We start from the raw sequence: 22,381 nt of genomic DNA on the forward strand, positions 1-22,381 counted from the left end.
TTCTGCAAGCATGCGGAAAACAACCTAAGGAGGCTGGAAAAGGAACAGGGCAGAAGCTCGGTTGGGGAATTCAGGATTCGATCCTGCTACCTCTCGCATGCCAAGAGAGTGCTCTACCACTTGAGCTAATTCCTCAGCTGTCCAGCAGAGCCAGCCCACAGCACAAGATACAAGATGAGTCTGTTCTTCTGTTTGAGCTAATTCCCTGGCTGTCCAGCTTTGCAATATCCCTGAAAGTGGGCCCAGGCCAGAGTTTCTGTACAGAATATGACCTGAAGACGCTTTGCTCTATGCACGCCAAAAGGGAGAAATTAGAGTCTTGACTGGAGAATGCGGGCATCGATCCCGCTACCTCTCGCATGCTAAGCGAGCGCTCTACCATTTGAGCTAATTCCCCAGCTGCTCAGGAAAACCACCTCACAGTATCCTAAGTACAGGCCAGATCAAAGGTGCAATTGCTCTTTGGTTTGAGTTAAATTCCCTGGCTGCCCAGGCCCCACGATATCCCAAGAAGGAAGCAGGGGCCTGAAATGCTGTGGAGAACGTGAACTGGAAAGGCGTTGCTCTAGGTTTGGGAAAAGCAAAAAAGGAGCAGAAGCTTGCCTGGAGAATGCGGGCATCGATCCCGCTACCTCTCGCATGCTAAGCGAGCGCTCTACCATTTGAGCTAATTCCCCATCCCTGTGGCTTCAGTGGCTCAGACGTACAGAAAGGGATACGACAAAAGAAAGTGGTTCAGGGAGGCTTCTGTTTTGTCTAAAAGGAGATAAAGCCAAAAGCATACAGATTATCTTGGCAGACAAGATATTTGGGGCAGACCCAACAAGCATAATAACATGGAAGCTAAAGAGGCATGGCAGCAGATAAGCAAAGAATCGACAGTAGCTGGCTGGTGACACTTCAGCATTTATGCAAAAAACAATATGCTTGGGCTGAGGAATTAGGCCAAACTTTGGCCCCCGGTGATCCTGGCCAGGGATAGCCTGTGCATGAAGCGAGGGGAAGCCATTCATCTCTGGATCCACCTCCCCTTTCTCCTTTGGCGATCACTCATAGCCGAGTAAGATTGTTTTCCATAAACACAGTTTTAACAATGAGTCTGTAAGTGACTGTGAAAGGCCAATTCTGGATCCACATGTCCTTCCACAGTGGGGACATTGGTTTCCGGGTGGGAGTTGATCACGGTGTGGATTTGCCAAGCGTGCTTTCCTCTTAGCACGTTTCTCCCTTGTGTCCTGAGGTTGAGTGTCTTCAAAGCCCATGACACCTTTGGTAAAGGCTGCTCTCCAACTGTAGCGCTCGCAGGCCAGTGTTTCCCAGTTGTCAGGATTTATACTACATTTTTTTAGATTTGCCTTGAGACAGTCTTTAAAACACTTTTGTTGACCACCAGCATTACGCTTTCCATTTTTAAGTTGGGAATAGAGTAGTTGCTTTGGAAGACGTTCATCAGGCATCCGCACAACATGACCAGTCCAATGAAGCTGATGTTGAAGAATCATTGCTTCAACACTGGTGATCTTTGCTTCTTCCTATACACTGATATTAGTTCACCTGTCTTCCCAAGTGATGTGTAAAATTTTTCGGAGACACCATTGATGGAATCTTTCGAGCAGCTGGAGATGGCGTTTATAAGTGGTCCATGTTTCACAAGCATACAGTAAGGTTGGTAGTACAATAGCTTTGTAAACAAGCATTTTGGTTTCCCTCCGACTATCCCGGTCCTCAAACACTCTGCACTTCAGTTGGGAGAATGGTAACAGGGGCAGGATCGTGAAATCTGGAAGCCCCTAGTCATGAACCGGCACAGGGGCAGTGGATACAGATTCAGTTGTTCTGACTCAAGGAACAAGGCAGTTGAGTAGCTCGGTGGCAGTATCCATGGCTTTTTATCCATCCCTTTTTAGGATCCACTCTGCTCACCCAGTAAAGGGGAGGGGCTAGAAAAGGTGCCCTAAACATAGTCTGCCTCCCTTTTCCCCTGACTGGATTACCGTGCCCAGTGGGGTCACCACCTAGCGGTCATAAAAGACAAATGAACTTTGGAACATGGAATATACGGACTTTGTCAGATAACACAGACAGCGAGCGTCCTGAACACAGAACTGCCATCATTGCAAGAGAGCTGTGACATTTTAACATTGATATTGCAGCGCTTCAAGAGACTCGAAGAGCAGGCAAGGGACAACTGAAGGAAGAAAAAGGAGGCTACACATTCTTCTGGAAAGGTCTATCTGAACAAGAACATTGAATACATGGGGTAGGCTTTGCTATCAAAAACGACCTATTGAGGCTTCTGTCAGAAGTCACCTCCCCACCCTCTTCCTGACCCCGCCATGGCTTCTCTCATTGCTGACACAGCACTCCTACCCTCACCTTTGTGCCCATGGCACCTTTCCGGCCACCCTCCTGTAGGTGACACAAGATAATATCACCAAGGCAACTATCTGTAAACAAACGATAAAGGTCCATCAAAATGGCAAAAGTAGTTTCTTTCCCAAATTGGTTTTTATCTTAAACAATTGCAAACACAGTAAATGAAGAGTTCGCTATATAAACATTGGTTGTTGTATCACTGCCCTGTCCGTTGCTTTACTGTACCACTCTGGAGTAGCATTTTATGACGACTGCTCCATAGATATTGTTGTTATACAATTCCATTCACCATATAGATGGGCTTATGAAGCATTTCTGTATCCTTCTGCTGTGCTGAAGAAGAATTCTACGAAACAGTGGGTATATCCGGAATCACTGTTCACTACGTCTGTTTGCGGACCACTTCAGCAGCGTTGGACGTCATAAAACAAAGCTTTATGGCTTGTTTTCATCGGATAAGAATCTGACCCATTGCTTCTTTCAGAGACTTATAGGACTTATGTTTATTTGGTTCTACGTTTTCAAGAGAATTCATCAAGAGTGCACATTTTGTGACTTTCAGAGATTTATAGATTTCTGTTTATTTGGTTTTTCATATTGTTCAATGTTCCGTAAGGATTATTTAAAGAGTTTATATTGATATTGCATTGTTGTACTTGGTCATCGTGTTGCCTTGGATATTACTGATAATTGTTTGCAACACAGGGGTTTAATTGTTTGGACTCAAAACATCTCAGACTGGCTCTCATCCTGGCTGGACTCATCACTGCGGTCTTTCTGCAATTTGCGGTGGTGGTGCCTGAGAACGGATAGCAGGTTTCTTCACCGTGTCCAATCAGTCCATGATGAGAACTGAACTTTGGTCTGTTCCATTCTCTAAAAATGCAACTAGGTTCACCACCTAAAACGAACCTCCAGATTGTTAATATAAAAACTGCCTACTTCTCTGCATTTCTGTTTTCTACCTACCAAGGAACCCAACTGGAATTTATGTTCCCAGAGACAGGGGTTTCACATATTCCAATTTCCATCTTGCCATCAATCTCAGGTGTAACTTGAAGAAGACTGCATTGTGCCTAACAGAGTCTCATTGGAATGTCTGCTACCTCCACCAACATAACACTGAAAATTCTTGTAAAGTGTCCATGCAACTTGAGTTAGTGGAGTGTTCGCACTCTGTGCACATCTCTATGGTATTGCCAGTGTGAAGTTACATGTGAAATGTCCTCTCTGATATATCTTTGGGTGTGATATAGACAGGCCCATGTCAAAGCGAAGTGGATGTTTCTTGAAGCCAGTACAGTCATACCTTGGTTGTCAAACAGAATCCATTCCAGAAATCCTTTGGATTTCCAAAAACGTTCGACAACCAAGGTGCGGCTTCCGATTGGCTGCAGGAGCTTCCTGCACTTAATCGGAAGCTGTGGAAGCCGCGTCAGATGTTTGGCTTCAAAAACCGGAACAGTCACTTCCGCTTTTTGATTGTTTGGGAGCCAAAACATTTGAGTCGCAAGGCGTTTGAGGTCCAAGGTACGACTGTGCTGCAATAGGTTGTTCATTGCCTTGAGGCATAAAGAAATTGAGCATACCCCATGATCTGCCACTAGATGGCAGAAGAAGATAGTTTTATCATAAAGTGAGGACTTCAGATACACTTCGCAAAATCTGTAAAGCAAGGAGTTAAAACTCCATACTGTGCCCAGAAGATTGCTGGGCCACACACAGTGTTTTCTGTCCTCAATAAAGTAATAATTTCTCTAGCCCTGATGAAGGATTAACTAGTCTCAGCATTGTGGAGTCCAATCTATCAACATCAATTTTTGTTCAGTAGTAGATAGGTAGCCGTGTTGGTCTGCCATAGTCAAAATAAAAAATTCCTTCCAGTAGCACCTTAAAGACCAACTAAGTTAGTTCTTGGTATGAGCTTTCATGTGCATGCACACTTCCAGTGTATCTGAAGAAGTGTGCATGCACACGAAAGCTCATACCAAGAACTAACTTAGTTGGTCTTTAAGGTGCTACTGGAAGGAATTTTTTATTTTAATTTTTGTTCAAATATTCTTAAGGCAAGTGTTATCCAACTCTTTCCAGTACACTTTCCCACCACTTTCTTGTCTGCAAAAAAGGGTAAAATTTTGGAGGGAAGAGGGTTTGTTGTGCAAGACCTTTTGATTAACTATTACTCTGGAGCCTGAAATATGTGATTGAAACCACCAAAAAATAATGGCAATCTAGAAGTGCCCGTGATCACTGCAGATGGTGACAGCAGTCACGAAATTAAAAGACGCCTGCTTCTTGGGAAAAAAGCAGTGACAAACCTAGACAGCATCTTAAAAAGCAGAGACATCACTTTGCTGACAAAGGTCCGTATAGTTAAAGCCATGGTTTTCCCAGTAGTGATGTATGGAAGTGAGAGCTGGACCATAAAGAAGGCCGATCACCGAAGAATTGATGCTTTTGAATTATGGTTCTGGAGGAGACTCTTGAGAGTCCCATGGACTGCAAGAAGATCAAACCTCTCCATTCTGAAGGAAATCAGCCCTGAGTGCTCACTGGAAGGACAGATAGTGAAGCTGAGGCTCCAAGAATTTGGCCACCTCATGAGAAGAGAAGACTCCCTGGAAAAGACCCTGATGCTGGAAAAGATGGAGGGCACAAGGAGAAGGGGACGACAGAGGACGAGATGGTTGGACAGTGTTCTCGAAGCTACCAGCATGAGTTTGACCAAACTGCGGGAGGCAGTGGAAGACAGGAGTGCCTGGCGTGCTCTGGTCCATGGGGTCATAAAGAGTCGGACACGACTAAACGACTAAACATCAACAACAACAGAAGTGCCCGTGATCTCCTTGGAGTCGCAAGGATTGAACATGGAATGAGAAACATTCTTTCTGCTGCGAATCGCAAGTGGGGTGTGTGCTTTCGTTTGATCACTGTGAGAGCAGGTTGTTGTTCGCCTGATTCAGCAGGACTCTAATGTTCTAATGTTTATTCCCATTGAGCAGAACTGTGATTCAGTTTCTGTACCTTCCCCCCGCCCCCCAAAAAATTGCATTCCTAAGGCATCTCTAACGCATTCTTGGGGCACATTCCTTGTGTGTTCCTGATTCCAGCAGTGTTTTTCTGTTCTGACAACTGAAACGGCAGGTATGCAAACCTGTGAATCAAACACTGGTTCATCTGTCAGTCTGGGCCCTTGTTTTTGTGTTTTTAAATGCACCAGGTGTACATTTAATTTTTCCAAGTGCAAGCCCATTCCAGGGGGGGGGGGGGAGACAGTCATGGTGGCATCACAGTTAACGGACAATCACTGCTGTGCGCAGCTGATGCCCATAGTACACTTGCAGAACTTTGAGTTCTTTGTCTCAGAACTCAACTCTTGGAAGCAAAGGTACATTTTGTAGAGGTGAGGAGCCTTTTTCAGCCCTTTTTCAAATGCATTTGCTTCTGGGCCCTTTTCTAAAGGCCCCATGTCAATGGGAACCTGGACCAGGAGCAAAATTGGGCAGAACAAGAAATGTGGGTTTTACCTTTGTGCAATATATGACTTTCTGGTCTGGTGGTGTTATCTGAATCAATTTTGTGTTGGCGAAATCTTTGATCTTCGCAGATGTTTATGTACTTTTATATTCCTGTAGTATGGTGGAAATGACGGGGAGGGGCACATCTTTAAAGTTGTTAAGTGTTACAAATATTATGCATAAATGTATCCTTTCAACTTGACAGCTCAGGAAAGTTACCTAGCTTTAAAAATAATATAAAATCAACTCCTTTGCCAGAGTCCTCCATTCCAACGCTATTTTACCCTTGAAAAAGGGACTCCAGGAAGTGCCCAGAGGTGACAATTGCTGAGCTGATTGCTGGCCAAAGGAAAGCTGAATCCCATCACCAGACTTGCCAAGGGGTCCAGACATGCAAAGGAAGTTCTATTGTACTTTGGGTGGTGGGACTTCAGTGGTGTTTGCCTATGCTAATCTTATACCTGGGTCTTGCCCTGCCATGTCTGCTTATGCTAATCTTGTACCAAGGACTTGTCTGGACAAGTTTGCCAAGGTTAAACTAGTGTAACCCCTTTCGTGACATGTCAGCGATGTAGCAATGATGCTGTACGAACTGTCATCTGGGATAAGGCGGGAAAGTTTTAAAAGTCTTTGTCACCCCATCCTCGGGGTTCAAAATTCCTCTTTGAACCTGTTGCGCAATAAACTTTGGTCTACAGCTATTTGCTCTGGTTGGTAGTGTGATAGGAATTTTGAGGTCTTAGATATACAGTGGTGCCCCGCAAGACGAATGCCTCGCAAGACGGAAAACTCGCTAGACGAAAGAGTTTTCCGTTTTGGAGGTGCTTCGCAAAACGAATTTCCTATGGGCTTGCTTCGCAAGACGACAATGTCTTGCGCGTTCCTGCTGGTTTTTTTTCCCTCCCCCCCCCTTTTTCTAAGCCGCTAAGCCGCTTATCAGCTGATCCGATCAGCAGATAAGCTGCTAAAAGCTGCTAAAAGCCACTAATAGCGATAATAGCGATAATCCGCTAATCCGTCAATGGGCTTGCTTCGCAAGACGAAAAAACCGCTAGGCGAAGAGAATCACAGAACGGATTATTTTCGTCTTGCGAGGCACCACTGTATGGTAATGTTCATAACAGCCCATACATAGATCAGCACAGGAAGACCAACCTGGAACCATTTTGATTCCTAAAACGAGTAAATGTTTTTTCCTCAAGGTCAAAGTGGGAAACCTCCCCATTGTCTCTTTCCTCACAAATCCTGTCTTAAGGGCACATTTAAGATATAAATAGGGTGTGAGCCTGTGACCTGGCCCAGAAACGAAGTATTTATCACTACAAAAGACTGGCCAGGCTCCCCAGTCAATCCAATCAAGTAACCTGCCAGACAGGAGATAAACAATGACAGGAGAAAAACAACATTCAGATTTCTGTTTTAAAACCGCCTTTTCTGTGATGTAGCTTTGATGTACTGTATCTGAGGGGTGGACTTGATCTACAGGGTGGCAATTTCAAAAGTCTTTATAAGGCCTTGCGTGCCATTTTTCTGGGTCCCTCCTCTCTCCTGCGGGTGAGGGGAGCACCCTGTTGCAACAGATCAATAAAGATCAAGCTTACTAGCTGCTTTGCTTCTCAATATTCTCTGGCTGGCCTCTGTTATTCTCTCCTACCAATAGGGAACCTACGTAAGGACTCTATATGGGCTCTTGGATACCCCATAAGGGAAAAGGGCAATTTTTGTTTACAACAGTAGCTGGACTCCTTCCTTTATTCCGCAGGCTCTGCCTGCCGAGGTGGGTGAACTGAGCAGCCTCACACCTAGATTTTTCCGTAACAATGGGGATTAGAGGCAGGACAACGAAAGTGGACTCTGTAAGCCCTTTTAGCTGCTGAGAGACTTAGACTTCAAGCCTGGAAGTGTCAGGGACTGGTTGGATGAGAAAGAGCAGGGGAATCGACCCAACCAAGAGCTCCCCACCCCCAAGGAAGGCACTGAAGAGAAGGATTTCGAGCCTGGGAACTGGTGGAGGGACACTGGCCACAACTCAGAGGAGCTGGGAAGTGGTAGAAGCAGGACCCTTGGAGGATAGTGAAGAGACAAGACTGCATGAATGGGTTTCTAGTTTGGGTGAAGGCACCAACAGCGATGACAGAGGGGAGGTAGAGCCTGCAGTTATCGCCCAGGACAACTCTGAGGACTTCTCTGCTGGCAGCTTGCTGGCCCCGTCTCCTCTTAGAACGAGGCATTTATTGCATGTTGCCAGGGCCAGGCAGACACGGAGCGAATCCCTTGGGGCTTGCTGTATAGAAGAAGAGCACAGAGGGAGGAGCTGGACACAAAGGGCTAGGGAGTGGAAGAGGAGAGACACGTCAGCCCAAAGAACTGCTTCATTAAGGCAGGATTACCCCTTAGAAGTCTCTGTGTGTTCTTTGTCCTGATTTCCTTAATAAAGAAACTAGCTGCACGTCAACCAAGTGTCCCTCTCTTCTTTCTCTGACCTGCAAACAACCGGCTTGCCCTGTCAGCTCCCCTGACAGGAAGGATAAATACCCACCTTCTATGACAGGGTGGTCTGGAGATCTCATGTCCTCCCTCCCTTAGCCTTGGTGAGACAATTGCCTCGGGCGGCAGGATGGGGACAGCTGGAAACTGTGGCAGGTTCGGCGGCCCCAGTAGCATGCCAATCACCACCCCCTGCTCCTCTTCAGCCTCCATTTTGCTCCCTTCAGAGTGCCGGGGCTTCCCTGAGCCATCTTCCCTGTCGCCTCAGGAAGAGGCAAGGGGGACAGAGCAGGAGAGGAAGAGGCAATGGCAAGGGGGTATGCCCCCAGTATGCCCCACAGAAGACCTTAAGGTCCATAAATAGTGGTCCCGGGCCCTAAGGAAGTCAGATTAGCCTCAACCAGAGCCAGGGCCTTCTCAACACTGGCTCCAGCCTGGTGGAACGCTCTGCCTCACGAGACCAGGGCCCTGCGGGATCTGATTTCTTTCCACAGGGCCTGTAAGACAGAGTTGTTCCACCTGGCCTTTGGCTTGGAATCAGCTTGATCCCCTCCCCCTCTTTCCTTTTTCCTTTCTCTTTCTGTGATGGAACTCCTATTTCCACCCCAAAAACCTTTTTGATTTGAGTTCCTACGAAATGAGGCTGTATTTTAATGTTTTAATGTCGTATTTTAATCTCGTTTTTAAGTTGTATTTCAATAAATTGTTTTTATACCTGGTGTCAGCCGCCCTGAGCCCTGTCTTGGCTGGGGAGGGCGGGGTATAAATAATAATAATAATAATAATAATAATAATAATAATAATAATTATTATTATTATTATTATTATTATTATTATTATTATTATTATTATTTTATTTTCTGCTTTGCCTCAAGCGGCAAAATGTCTTGAGCCGGCCCTGCACACCTCTACTCCTGAAGTGGATTTGGCCATTGAAATTATAACAAAGATGCTTCTCATTCTCGTTCAGGGGGTGGCCGGCAGTGCCGTCGTTCCCATCAAGGCCTTTCAGCAGGCAGGCGGGGAACACCACTGAGTCACCTGTAAAGCCATTGTAAAAACTTCTTGTAGCGACAGGTGATACTCCCTGAGACAGAACAAAGGCCTTTTAGAGGGCCAGTATTGTTTCTAGAAACATTCACCCAGTTGCATCAAGGGGAGCAAATGTGACAAGCTGGGCTCGGTTACATCATTGCTAGAACAACACCACAAACAAACAAAAACAAGCAGCAACAACCCCACAGCTGAGATAATATCTGAAAATCTCTCCAGAACCTGTGAGTTAAAACTGGAGGGCAATACCCCGTATTTATTTGCAAAGCTAAATTTGAAGTTACACACCAAACATACCCTCCAACATTCCTCAGATGGAAACAGGAACATTTTTCACTCCCCACACTGGGAACACACCCTCCTCGACAACCCCCCCCCCATTTTTTATTTCTTATTTTTTGGTTGTGTGTGTGTCCCTGGTAAAGCATTTCCTGTCATAAGAAGGGCGAGTGCCGCCACCAATGGGACACAGCACACATGCCCTTTGTCATCCAGAAAAAAACCCTTAATCCCATTTCCCCCCCATTCTTCGGTAGATTTACCAAGTGACTTGGAAACCACAATTAATTTAGAATGCGGCTGCCAGACTCGTGACTGCCTGGAGCGACTGCCGGGATCAAATAACACTGGTTCCCAGTACGTTTCCGAGCACAATTCAAAGTTTTGGTGCAGACCTTTAAAGCCCTAAACGGCCTTGGCCCAGAATACCTGAAGGAGCGTCTCCACCCCCGTCATTCAACCTAGACACTGAGCTCCAGCTCCAAGGGTCTTTTGGCTGTCCCCTAATTGGGAAATTATTAATGTTTGACCCTTTGTGGTGTTTTTAAATTTTGCTGGAAGCCGCCCAGAGTGGCTGAGGCAACCTAGTCAGATGGGAAGCATGTAAATAATAAAAGCAATTAAAAATATTAATAATATGCACCTTGTCCTCACGGGGAGAGTACATGCAGACCTAGATGGGTCTTTGGCTTATTCCAGAAGGCTTTTCTTATTTCCATAGAGGTAGGAGTTGTTGTTCTGTTGAAAGTAGGTGTATGCCAGACTTTTTCATGGGTCACATGTCCTGTTCTGCTACGAAAACAGTAGGAAGAAGGTGCTGGACTAGATGGGTCTATGGCCTTGAACCATCTGTCTCATGCCCTTAATCCCACCTGCAAAATAGCAGCAGCCTGGAAGTAGCCAAAGTGTGCTTAATAGAGCATTGGTAGTAAGTGTCAGCAGATCGTGATTTCGAAGCCCATCAGCGGACCTTAGACACTCTGAAAAGAAAAGAAGGAAGACCCTGTGAAGCTAATGTTAGCCAACATCTCAGATGTAGACCTTGGCTACAAACTGGGTGTGTTAATATATAACTGTATAAAGTAAGGTAAAGGTAAAGGGACCCCTGACCATTAGGTCCAGTCGTGACCGACTCTGGGGTTGCACGCTTATCTCACTCTATAGGCCGAGGGAGCCAGTGTACAGCTTCCGGATCATGTGGCCAGCATGACTAAGCCGCCTCTGGCGAACCACAGCAGTGCACGGAAACGCTGTTTACCTTCCTGCCGGAGTGGTACCTATTTATCTACTTGCACTTTGACATGCTTTTGAACTGCTAGGTTGGCAGGAGCAGGGACCGAGCAACGGGAGCTCACCCCGTCACGGGGATTCAAACCACCAACCTTCTGATCAGCAAGTCCTAGGCTCTGTGATTCAGCCCACAGCGCCACCCGCGTCCCTAACTGCACAAAGTAGTGCCTTGCAAAAAAGAAAAGAAAAAAGGAAAGCCCTGTCCAGGATAGATTAAGAGAACTGTGGAAATGCAACACTACAATGTGATCCTTCCACATTTCTGAATCATTGTTTCAATGGAGGGAGAGGCCTGTAGGAACTCCCCAGAACAAAACAAAGGGTTTCCTTCATTTTTCCATGGATCACTGCGAAGGTTCAGGTAGGTATTCAAATATTAGATACTTAAAGGTAAAGGTAAAGGACCCCTGACAGTTAAGTCCAGTCGTGAACAAGACTTGGGTTGCGGTGCTCATCTCGCTTTACTGGCCGAGGGAGCCGGCGTTTGTCCGCAGACAGTTTTTCCGGGTCATGTGGCCAGCATGACTAAGCCGCTTCTGGTGAAACCAGAGCAGCGCATGGAAACACCGTTTACCTTCCCGCCGGAGTGGTACCTATTTATCTACTTGCACTTTGATGTGCTTTCGAACTGCTAGGTTGGCAGGAGCTTGGGATGGAGCAACAGGAGCTCGCCCCATCGTTGGGATTTGAACCGCCGACCTTCCAATCGACAAGCCCTAGGTTCAGTGGACAAGCCCTAGGTTCCACCCGAGTCCCTATTAGATACTTTTGCACTTAGATCTTTCTAAGTATACCCCATCAGTTCTGTTAAGAAACCAGGTTGGCATGATGCCATGTGCCTAGAAAGCTATTTCAGCAAGGGAGCTTCAACAGAACTGCAGGTGGAATTCAGGGGTTCAAAAGCAGAGGCGACACAGAAATGCGAATCCCTTGACCAAGGGATATTGATTGGCATAGCTGGAGTAAAACTTTTTATTTGCACAGCCAATGCTCCAGGGTATAGATGGAAGAACCGGCTGGTTTTTGTTCCCTCAGTTCATAATTTTTGCAATCTTAAATTTGTTTCTCCACACTTCTGCAGCAATTTCTGGGTCTTTCGTGTGTGTGTGTCTGTCTGTGTGTGTGTGTGTGTTTAAAACAAATCCTCACGAAAATTCACCAACATTTGACATGAATTCCTCCCAACACCACACACACACACATTTCTAAATGTGATTTTGACTAATGCACACATTTTTGCCAGCGGTTTTCCCTAACCCAATACATTTTGTGTGTGTGTGTGATTTTTTTGAATAATGCTTTTTGTAGGATGGGGTCAGGTAACGGGAACTGGGGATGAGTTTATGGAATCAGCGTTGGTGGGCAGCTGGCACTGCAAAAAGGTGGGTAAGTGCAAATTTCAAAGGACAGCTGTGTTTCAGCTTGCATATTGTTTCAGAAAAGGTGACTGATACATTTCGCTTCAGCTGAGACCTGAATCAAATTGCTTACCCACTGAGCTCAGGAATGATGGGAGTTGGAGTGTGTCTGGCCTTTAAGACAGTCCTGAGGCCACACCCCTTCCCTAGCCACTCCCCTTCCCCTCTGCCTTTTCACCATCCTTTAGTGTTTCTGCCTGGCTGGACTTTGTCCTTTCCCTCTGTTCCTGCCGCTTCCTTGCCTGGATGGAGGTTAGAGAGAACTCTGGGCAAGGAGAGGTGCAGCTAGGCTCCCCTGAGTCCTTGGTGCCCCCCTCCTGAAAAAAATCTCTTCTCCCCCTTTGATCTTGCCATGACAGTGGCGGTGCATCACGACGCACACATACAGTACAGTGGTACCTCGGGTTACATACGCTTCAGGTTACAGACTCCACTAACCCAGAAATAGTACCTTAGGTTAAGAACTTTGCTTCAGGATCAGAACAGAAATCATGCGACGGCAGCGGGAGGCCCCATTACCTAAAGTGGTACCTCAGGTTAAGAACAGTTTCAGGTTAAGAACGGACCTCCAGAACGAATTAAGTACTTAACCCGAGGTACCACTATACATAATACAAGCCGGCAGTTAGCCTTCATACCACCTTGCCATTTCTGTTATTATCTTATATATTTATGTATTAGATTTATATACTGCACTTCGTCGTGAGATCTCAGGGCAGTTCATAGGAGAAAACACAAGGAAAAAACACAAGTAGACAATTAAAACAATAAAAACAAAACAATAAGCCCCCCCACCCTTTCTCACAAACACATTTAAAAGGCTGTAGAATATTAACACAGCTGTCAACGTTTCCCTTTTTTAAGGGAAATTCCCTTATTCCGAATAGGATTCCTCGCAAGAAAAGGGAAAGGTTGACAGCTATGGATATTAACCAGCCCAAGGCCTGGCTGGGGAGAAATGTTTTCACTTGGCAGCTAAAGCTATACAGTGGTACCTTAGGTCAGGTACTTAATTCGTTCCGGAGGTTTATACTTCACCTGAAACTGTTCTTAACCTGAAGCACCACTTTAGCTAATGGGGCCTCCCGCTGCCACCATACGATTTCTGTTCTCATCCTGAAGCAAAGTTCTTAACCTGAAGCACTATTTCTGGGTTAGCGGAATCTGTAACCTGAAGCGTATGTAATCTGAAGCGTATGTAACCTGAGGTACCACTGTATAATGAAGGTGCCTGACATTTCACAAATAGGCAGCCTGTGCAGAAAAGGCCTATTACTCCTACTGCTCAGCTCCCATCTCTTGCCTAAACACACAACCTTACACAGATCAGGAGCGCCGACTTACCCCCCCCCCCAACTGAGGGGGTGTGGCCACGTGATGCATCACATGACGCATCACGTGATGCCACCCAGCATGTGCCAGGCAGGGGCAAGATGCATGGAGGGGAATCTTCACACTTGTTGGTCCTAGCCGCCACCCAGCTCCCAAGCTCCCAGGTGGATGCTGGGATGAGCAAAGCAAAGATATTGCTCGCCTCAGCTGCTACCTGGCTCCTGGGCTGCTAGGGCTCGCGGAGGGCGCCCTATGGCGGGGTGGTGGTGGTAGCCCCCTTGATATTGGGGGGGTGCCCCCTGCCCCAAAGTATTGGAAGAACTGAAGCCCCCTTGGCCCTCTATTCCCGACATCCCGAAACAGATAGCTGGGAACAGAATTGTGGGGTGAATTTTTGAGCACACCACCCTAGTGGAAGCCAGTTTTGCCAACCCCTAGCTACGCCTCTGTGTGCGAGTGCATGTAGAAACTAGCCTACTAGACAAAGGCAACATTTTACACTTGTTGCCCTCCCTGCTTTGACCTCTGGTTCCACCCACAAGTGGAAGATTCATCGAGGGTGTAATGCAGCCCTAAGGCCTGATAAATAATCCCTTCTTCTCCTCCTCCTCCTCCTCCTTCTTCTTCTAAAAAGAAATTTATATATTGGGTTTTTCAGGTTGAAACTTCACAGTCACATATATCCAACATACAACATAAAAAGTAGATTCCAATATTATTATTAATAATAATAATAATTTATTATTTATACCCCGCCCATCTGGCTGGGCTTCCCCAGCCACTCTGGGCGGCTTCCAACGAAATATTAAAATACAATAATGCATCAAACATTAAAAGCTTCCCTAAAAAGGGCTGCCTTCAGATGTCTTCTAAAAGTCCTCCAAGGAATCTCTTGGACTTCTCCTCCTCCCCTTTGTGGGTCCTACTGTTAATCATTCTCTCCTGCATCTTTTATAATAATCCAGATCTTTTATCTCTCCATTGTATCCAAAATTCACCATTAAACGACAAGCGATATTCTGATCCTACTAATGGTTTTAGCTACAATGGTCTTTAAGATAATTTATTAAATTTCCCCCATTCCTTCTTAAACTTTTGGTCTTCCTGATTTCTGAGCAATGATCCCTAACCCTCTCTATACAGAGTCAGCACCCATGTTGGGCTGGGTGGAGGGAAACCTGGGTTCATGATGCTCACGGAGTAACCAAGGACCAATGGCTTTCTCTTGGCCTCACCTGCCTTCCAGGACTGTTGGGAGAATAAAGGCAGGGGAGAGCCATGTCTGCTGCTCTGAGTTCCTTGTATGAATGCAGATTAAGACGGGCTTAACTAGACAGTTTCACTAATAATAAATAATAATAAATTTTTTTATTTATATCCCGCCCTCCCCAGCCGAAGCTGGGCTCAGGGCGGCTAACAGCAATAAAACAGTACAAAGTACAACATAAACAACATTCTAAAATCATTCATTATAAAAATTAATTAATTCAAGCCACTAGCAACCATTGGGCCAGAGCTCTGCGAAGATTGCCGAGGGAGGGAGTCAGGCTGTGCCCTGGCCAAAGGCCTGGTGGAACAGCTCTGTCTTGCAGGCCCTGCGGAAAGATGTCAAGTCCCGCAGGGCCCTGGTCTCTTGTGACAGAGTGTTCCACCAGATCGGAGCCACAGCCGAAAAAGCCCTGGCTCTAGTTGAGGCCAGCCTAACTTCTCTGTGGCCTGGGACCTTCAAGATGTTTTTATTTGAAGACCGTAGGTTTCTCTGTGGGGCATACCAGGAGAGGCGGTCCCGTAGGTACGAGGGTCCTAGGCCATATAGGGCTTTAAAGGTTAAAACCAGCACCTTAAACCTGATCCTGTACTCCACCGGGAGCCAGTGCAGCTGGTATAGCACCGGGTGAATGTGATCTCGCAGCGAAGACCTCGTAAGGAGTCTCGCTGCAGCATTCTGCACCCGCTGGAGTTTCTGGGTCAGTCTCAAGGGCAGCCCCACGTAGAGCGAGTTACAATAATCCAGTCTGGAGGTGACCGTCGCATGGATCACAGTGGCTAGGTCAGGGCGAGAGAGGTAAGGAGCCAACTGCTTAGCTTGGCGGAGATGGAAAAATGCCGCCTTTGTTATAGCTGCAATCTGCGCCTCCATGGAATGGGAGGTGTCGAAGATTACACCCAAACTCTTAACGGACGGTGCTGGCACTAATTGCGCCCCCGCAAGAGATGGGAGTTGCCCCCCCAATCCCATATCGCCCCGTCCCAGCCACAGGACCTCTGTCTTCGAAGGATTTAGCTTCAACCGGCTCCCACGTAACCATCCAGCCACAGCTTCCAAACATCTGGTCAGTGTGTCTGGGGCCGAGTCAGGATGGCCATCCATCAACAGATAGAGTTGGGTGTCATCGGCATATTGATAGGGTCGTGCACCTGCTGTAATCAGGGCCAAATTTAAGTTTGATGAGGCCCGAAGCTACTGAAGCTAATGGGGCCCTTTATATGTCCAGCTGTCCTTTGTCAACAACAAATTGTCACTGTTTTCTGAATAAACGAACATAAATCTGACATCAAGAATCACAAAACAGAGAAACCAGTAGGAGAACACTTCAATCTCCCAGGACATTCTATACAAGATCTCAAAGTAGCTGTTTTACTACAAAGGAATTTCAGAAATAGACTGGAAAGAGAAGCTGCTGAATTGCAACTCATTACCAAACTTAAAACCATGGAGAGACCTGGTCTGAACAGAGACATTGGATTCTTATCTCATTATACATGACTAAGCCATTTCTCACCTTCTCACCCCTTGCCTTTTCCTGTAAGACCTATTACAGTCGTTAAGAGTCGTCAACAGGCTCATCTCAGCTATCTGCCAATCTCCCATTCCCACCACCCTTCTGAGTAATACCCCTCCCCACCTTCTCACTATATAGAAGGATCTGGCAACTTCTGTTTCAGTGTATCTGAAGAAGTGTGCATGCACACGAAAGCTCATACCAAGAACTAACTTAGTTGGTCTTTAAGGTGCTACTGGAAGGATTTTTTTTATTTTGACTATGGCAGACCAACACGGCTACCTATCTGTAACTGTTTTCTGTGTTGAATATATGCTATATGGTAATTTATGGACCTAGTAGGTATCTAAAACCAGTGATATTTTAGGGAGCAGGCTAGCAGGTGGGGCCCATTACAGTTGTACCTCGGTTTATGAACTTCATCCGTTCCGGAAGACCGTTCTTAAACCGAAACCGTTCTTAAACTGAGGCGTGCTTTCCCTAATGAGGCCTCCTGCCGCTGCCGGTGCCCTTCCGCCATTTGCATTCCATTCTTAGACCAAGGTAAAGTTCTCAAACCGGGATACTACTTCCTTTTTTGCGGAGTCCGTAAACCGAATCTTTCGTAAACAGGACTGTTCTTAAACCGAGGTACCACCGAGAGCCAGTGTGGTATAGTGGTTAAGAGTGATAGACTTGTAATCTGGTGAACCAGGTTCGCTTCCCCGCTCCTCCACATGCAGCTGCTGGGTGACCTTGGGCCAGTCACACTTCTTTGAAGTCTCTTAGCCCCACTCACCTCACAGAGTGTTTGTTGTGGGGGAGGAAGAGAAAGGAGAATATTAGCCGCTTTGAGACTCCTTCGGGTAGTGATAAAGCGGGATAGCAAATCCAAACTCCTCTTCTTCTTCTGCTTACATCATAGGAGCCTACACAACACAAAACACTGTTGCTGTATGTAGGTTTTATTTTACAGTGGTACCTCTGGTTATGAACTTGATTCGTTCCGGAGGTCTGTTCTTAACCTGAAACCGTTCTTAACCTGAGGAACCACTTTAGCTAATGGGGCCTCCCGCTGCTGCCACACGATTTCTGTTCTCATCCTGAGGTAAAGTTCTTAACCCAAGGTACTACTTCTGGGTTAGCGGAGTCTGTAACTCGAAGTGTTTGTAACCCGAGGTGTTTGTAACCCGAGGTACCACTGTATTTGTTTTTTATCTTATATTTTGGAAATGTACATCCAGGTTTTTTGTTTCCTTCAATTTTGGGGGAGGGCCCCAAAAGCTATAGCTTGTTTAGCTTATACCTAAATCCTGCACTGGCTGCAATTTTTTGCCTCTTGCAGCATCGCAACAACTGCCTGCCAAATACCAAGCAGGTGATATGATTGCACCAGCTGTTGCTCGGTCCGGTGACTGTGACAATCCCAGGAGAGAGGGTGGCTTTGGACACCATGGAAAGAGAGGGTGGCCAGCTTGTCTTACTTTGCAGAGGATGTTTCTCTAATTTCCAGGACTGGCAGTCCTCCATTTGAAAGAGGTTCCGTCCAAGGCCAGCTCATAGAACCCTAAGAACGAGGCGGGATCTTTCAGTCACCCAATGAGATTTTGCCACATAGCATGGCAAATGGTTGCGATTTTGTGAGGACAAATTATTCCCATAAGAACTGCTTAGAGGTTTTGACAATAAAGAAGAATATACAAATTTTAAAAGCAAACGACGTGCATTTTAATAGGCAGCTTTCCATTTAAAAATAACATATAATTTGAACTGATGGTTTTATGTATACAGTGGTACCTCAGGTTAAGTACTTAATTGGTTCCGGAAGTCCGTTCTTAACCTGAAGCTTTCTTAACCTGAAGCGGACTTTCCCATTGAAAGTAGCAGAAAGTGGATTGATCCATTCCAGACGATGAAAAACACCCCCTAAAACAGCAATTTAACATGAATTTTACTGTCTAACGAGACCACTGATACATAAAATGAAGGCAATAATCAATGCACTGTATGATAAAATAAATAAGATAGTATTTTAGATGAAAAAAAATAACATTTTTTTTTCTTACATGCACTGATGATAGTCAGTTTGGATGGGGGGGCTTTTATCCATTTCTGCAGTCACGCAATCAACCAGTAGCTAAACTGGGTTCCACACAGTCACAAAAATGAAGTCACAAGCCACAGTCACAAAAGCGAAGTCACAAGTCAGTCCCATAAAATGAAGAACAAGTCACAGTCAAAAAACCGAAAAAGCCACACAAACCAAAACGCAAAAAACTGGCAAAAACCAAACCTCCAAATATAACTTCTGTGTTGTATGGGTGCTCGGGACTCAACAGCTGGCAGACTCAACAGGAAGCCTCTGATTAGCAGCGAGGGACTCAATTAACAAACGAAAGACACCAAAACAGGAATCAGACGATGAAAAGTGACCCCTAAAACAGCAATTTTACACGAATTTTACCATCTAACGAGGCCATTGATCCATAAAATGAAATCAATAAAACAGTACAAAATGAAAATGTGATTCCCCCCCCCCTTACCTGCGCTGATGATAGTCATTGTTTGGATGGGGACTCAGGGTCCTCTTCCACAATCACAATCAGCTTGGCTCCCGGCATTCGCAGAGGCATCAGAGAGCTCCCGCAGCTGGAGCCCATGTGTGTCTGTGTGTGTGTGTGTGTGTGTGTGTGTACCACAAGAAGGGAGAACACAGCTGGAGTGGGCAGGCACACAAGCCAGAAGCTCACATGAGATTTACAGTCGTGCTTTGGTTCTCGAATGGGATCCATCCATTCGACTTCCAAAAATGTTCGAAAACCAAGGCGCAGGAGCTTCCTGCAGCCAATCGGAAGCTGTGGAAGCTGTGTTGGACATTTGGCTTCCAAAAAACATTCGCAAACCAGAACACTCACTTCTGGGTTTGCGGCATTTGGTAGGCAAAACGTTCAAATCTCAAGGTGTTCCAGAACCAAGGTACAACTGTATTTTCATTTAAATGATAGTAACTGGGCCAGGTCTGAAGCTCAACATCAAAAAAGGAAGATCATGGCCACTGGTCCCATCACCTCCTGGCAAATAGAAGGGGAAGAAATGGAGTCAGTGAAAGATTTTACAGCGGTGCCCCGCAAGACGAATGCCTCGCAAAACAGAAAACTCGCTAGACGAAAGAGTTTTCTGTTTTGGAGGTGCTTCGCAAAACGAATTTCCTATGGGCTTGCTTCACAAGACGACAATGTCTTGCGAGTTCCTGCTGGGTTTTTTTCCTCCCCCCCCCCTTTTCTAAGCCGCTAAGCCGCTTATCAGCTGATCCGATCAGCAGATAAGCCGCTAATAACGCTAATCCGCTAATCTGTCAATGGGCTTGCTTCGCAAGACGAAAAAACTGCTAGACAAAGAGAATCACAGAACGGATTCTTTTTGTCTTGCGAGATGAGTGCCACAACCCCAGAGTCAGCCACAACTGGACCTAATGGTCAGGGGTCCCTTTACCTTTACCTTTATTTTTGATAAATAAAAACAAAATGAGGTTCTGGGTACTCATATGTTGATGACTGTTGCAGTTGCCAGCACATAAAGGCTGCCATGGGCACCAAAAAGAAAAAAAAGGTTCTGGTACTCTGAACCAGTGAGCACTGCCACAAAAAAGCCCTGTAAATCAGCACAGGTAAATTTTACTCAAATACTTGTTGTCATTTTGGTGAAGCATTTATTCTTTTCTGGTGACGTATAACTCTTGGCTGTTGTGAGCCAACTTTTTCTTTTTTAAAAAAAACAACCCTTACCTGCATCCCAGGATTTTCTCCCATTTTGGGGTGTTCCCTAATCTCCCCTTTTAAAGCAAGATGCTTGAGAGAGTGATCTCTGTCCAAAGCAGGATTTCCTGGGCGACAGTTTATCCAACCCCTTTTCAGCCTGGCTTATAGCCCAGATTGGGGATCAAAGCTGTGTTGGTCACTCTTTTCGGCCATCTTAGCTGGGAGAAAAAGCAAATGCAATCTTCTTTTATCTTCCCGGACCTCTCAGCAACTTTTACCACTGATTCCCTTTATAGCCCACCTTTCCTTCAAGTGGTTCTCCCACTCCCCATTTTATTCTTACAGCAACACCATGAAGATGAAGCTTAATGCCTGCAGTGGATGCACATCTTCCAAGAGTCCCGGGGAGAAAGGGACCTCCAGTTTTTTTACGCGAGATCTCGGCGGCCATTTTGGGTGCCTCAATCTCACACACTGTTCTGCTGCACTCTTGGTCCCCCCCATAAAAAAGTGGGAGCAAGGTGTGGGTCATGTGACTTGTCTAGGAACACATCCAGGAAGATGTGTGTCCCAGTTTTGGGTCAGAAAAAGTCGGACGCAAACAAGATGGAGGTACCGTTGTCAGTGGGGAAAATTGATCAAATTGAGAAACTTGGAGGTACCAGAAAATTCGGCCTTGGTTGTGAATTTTGCTGGTAAAAGATCTCTGCCAAAGGCATACCCTCCAACATTTCTCTGATGAAAATAGAGGTATCCTGTCCTATATTATTATTATTATTATTATTATTATTATTATTATTACTACAGTGGTTCCATGGTTTTCAAACGTCTCCGTTGACAAACATTTTGGTTTTCAAACGCCGTAAACCTGGAAGTAAATGCTTCGTTTTTCGAACACTTTTTGGAAGTCGAACATGCTTTGCGGCTTCCGTATTGAGTTTTCCGTATTGCATTGAGGCTTCCGTATTGAGTTTTCCGTATTGTATTGAGGCTTCTGTATTGAGTTTTCGGTTTTCGAACATCTCACAACTCCAACGGTCTTCTAGAACAGATTACATTCGAAAACCAAGGTACCACTGTATTATTATTATTATTATTATTATTATTATTATTATTATTATTATTAAATTAATACTCTGCCCATCTGACTGGATTGCCCCAGACATTCTGGGCAGCTTCCAACATATATAAAAACATAATAAAACATTAAACATTAACAAACAGCGCTGCCTTCAGATGTCTTCTAAAGGTTGTATAGTTATCTCCTTGGCTTGGGGGCCTCATAACTCCATACCCTCCAACATTTCTCCGATGAAAACAGGAAAGTCCTGAGGAAAAGCGGAACGTTCTGGGATCAAAGCAGAAACTGGGATGGCCTCTGTAAATTCAGGACTGTCCCTGGAAAATGGGGGCACTTGGAGGGTCTGCAAAGGCCATCAACTCCAGCATCCTGTTGTCATTTTGGCCTCCCAGATGCCTCTTGGGGCCATAGCTGTCAACGTTTTCCTTTTTTGAAGGGAAATTCCCTTATTCCGAATAGGATTCCTCGCAAGAAAAGGGAAAAGTCGACAGCTATGCTTGGGGCACCTGCAGAAAATGGCTGCCTCCACTACCACCCTCTGCAAAGACTTTCATTTTTCAAACCCACCTCACACACCTGATGCTTCCTTTTATGAGGGGGACAGGATGGCTCTACAAAAATGTACATATTCAGCCCTGCTGTGGTTCAAACACCCCAATAGTTTGGGTGTTGCTTGGCTCGGTCAGTAACCTGAGGTGTCTGCCCAGCTGTGGGAGTCACTTGGCTTGGGCAATAAGATGTCACAAGCCTTTGTTGCTTTTAGGCCCAAAATAATGAGGGTTATGAGAAGTGGCTAATTAGTCGTGCCCACATAAAAAACAAACTGAAATAGTCACTCCTTTGGCACAGATTTTATTCCTCTCAGTTCACATACAACGCCCTTCTCCCATTTCCCCAAAACTTAGTCTCCTCACAGTCTTCATGAAGCCCCTCCATGCTGACTCGAGGGACCCACTTGAGAGGAATCTCCCTCGGTCCCCAAGTCCAAGCCTTGGGCTCTTCCAGTCTGTGCTTTGGGTCATTGAGA

The 22,381-nt window shown here is 45.7% G+C and overlaps 2 protein-coding genes across 4 annotated transcripts in view; one reads left to right on the top strand and one right to left on the bottom strand.

The window, feature by feature from the left end:
- Nucleotides 1-5,252, bottom strand: part of LOC310702004 (lymphocyte antigen 6 complex locus protein G6c-like) — a 110,298-nt gene extending 105,046 nt beyond the window's left edge. Inside the window, exon 1 of the mRNA XM_083493611.1 lies at nucleotides 4,818-5,252. The gene's annotated coding sequence lies outside the window, so the exon portion shown is untranslated. The remainder of the gene's footprint in view (nucleotides 1-4,817) is intronic.
- LOC310701995 (uncharacterized protein) overlaps nucleotides 1-22,381 on the top strand; it is a 75,385-nt gene that overhangs the window by 40,756 nt on the left and 12,248 nt on the right. The window lies entirely within an intron of this gene.

Source organism: Podarcis liolepis (assembly GCF_965112155.1).
Source record: "Podarcis liolepis genome assembly, chromosome: 2".
NCBI lineage: Eukaryota > Metazoa > Chordata > Lepidosauria > Squamata > Lacertidae > Podarcis > Podarcis liolepis.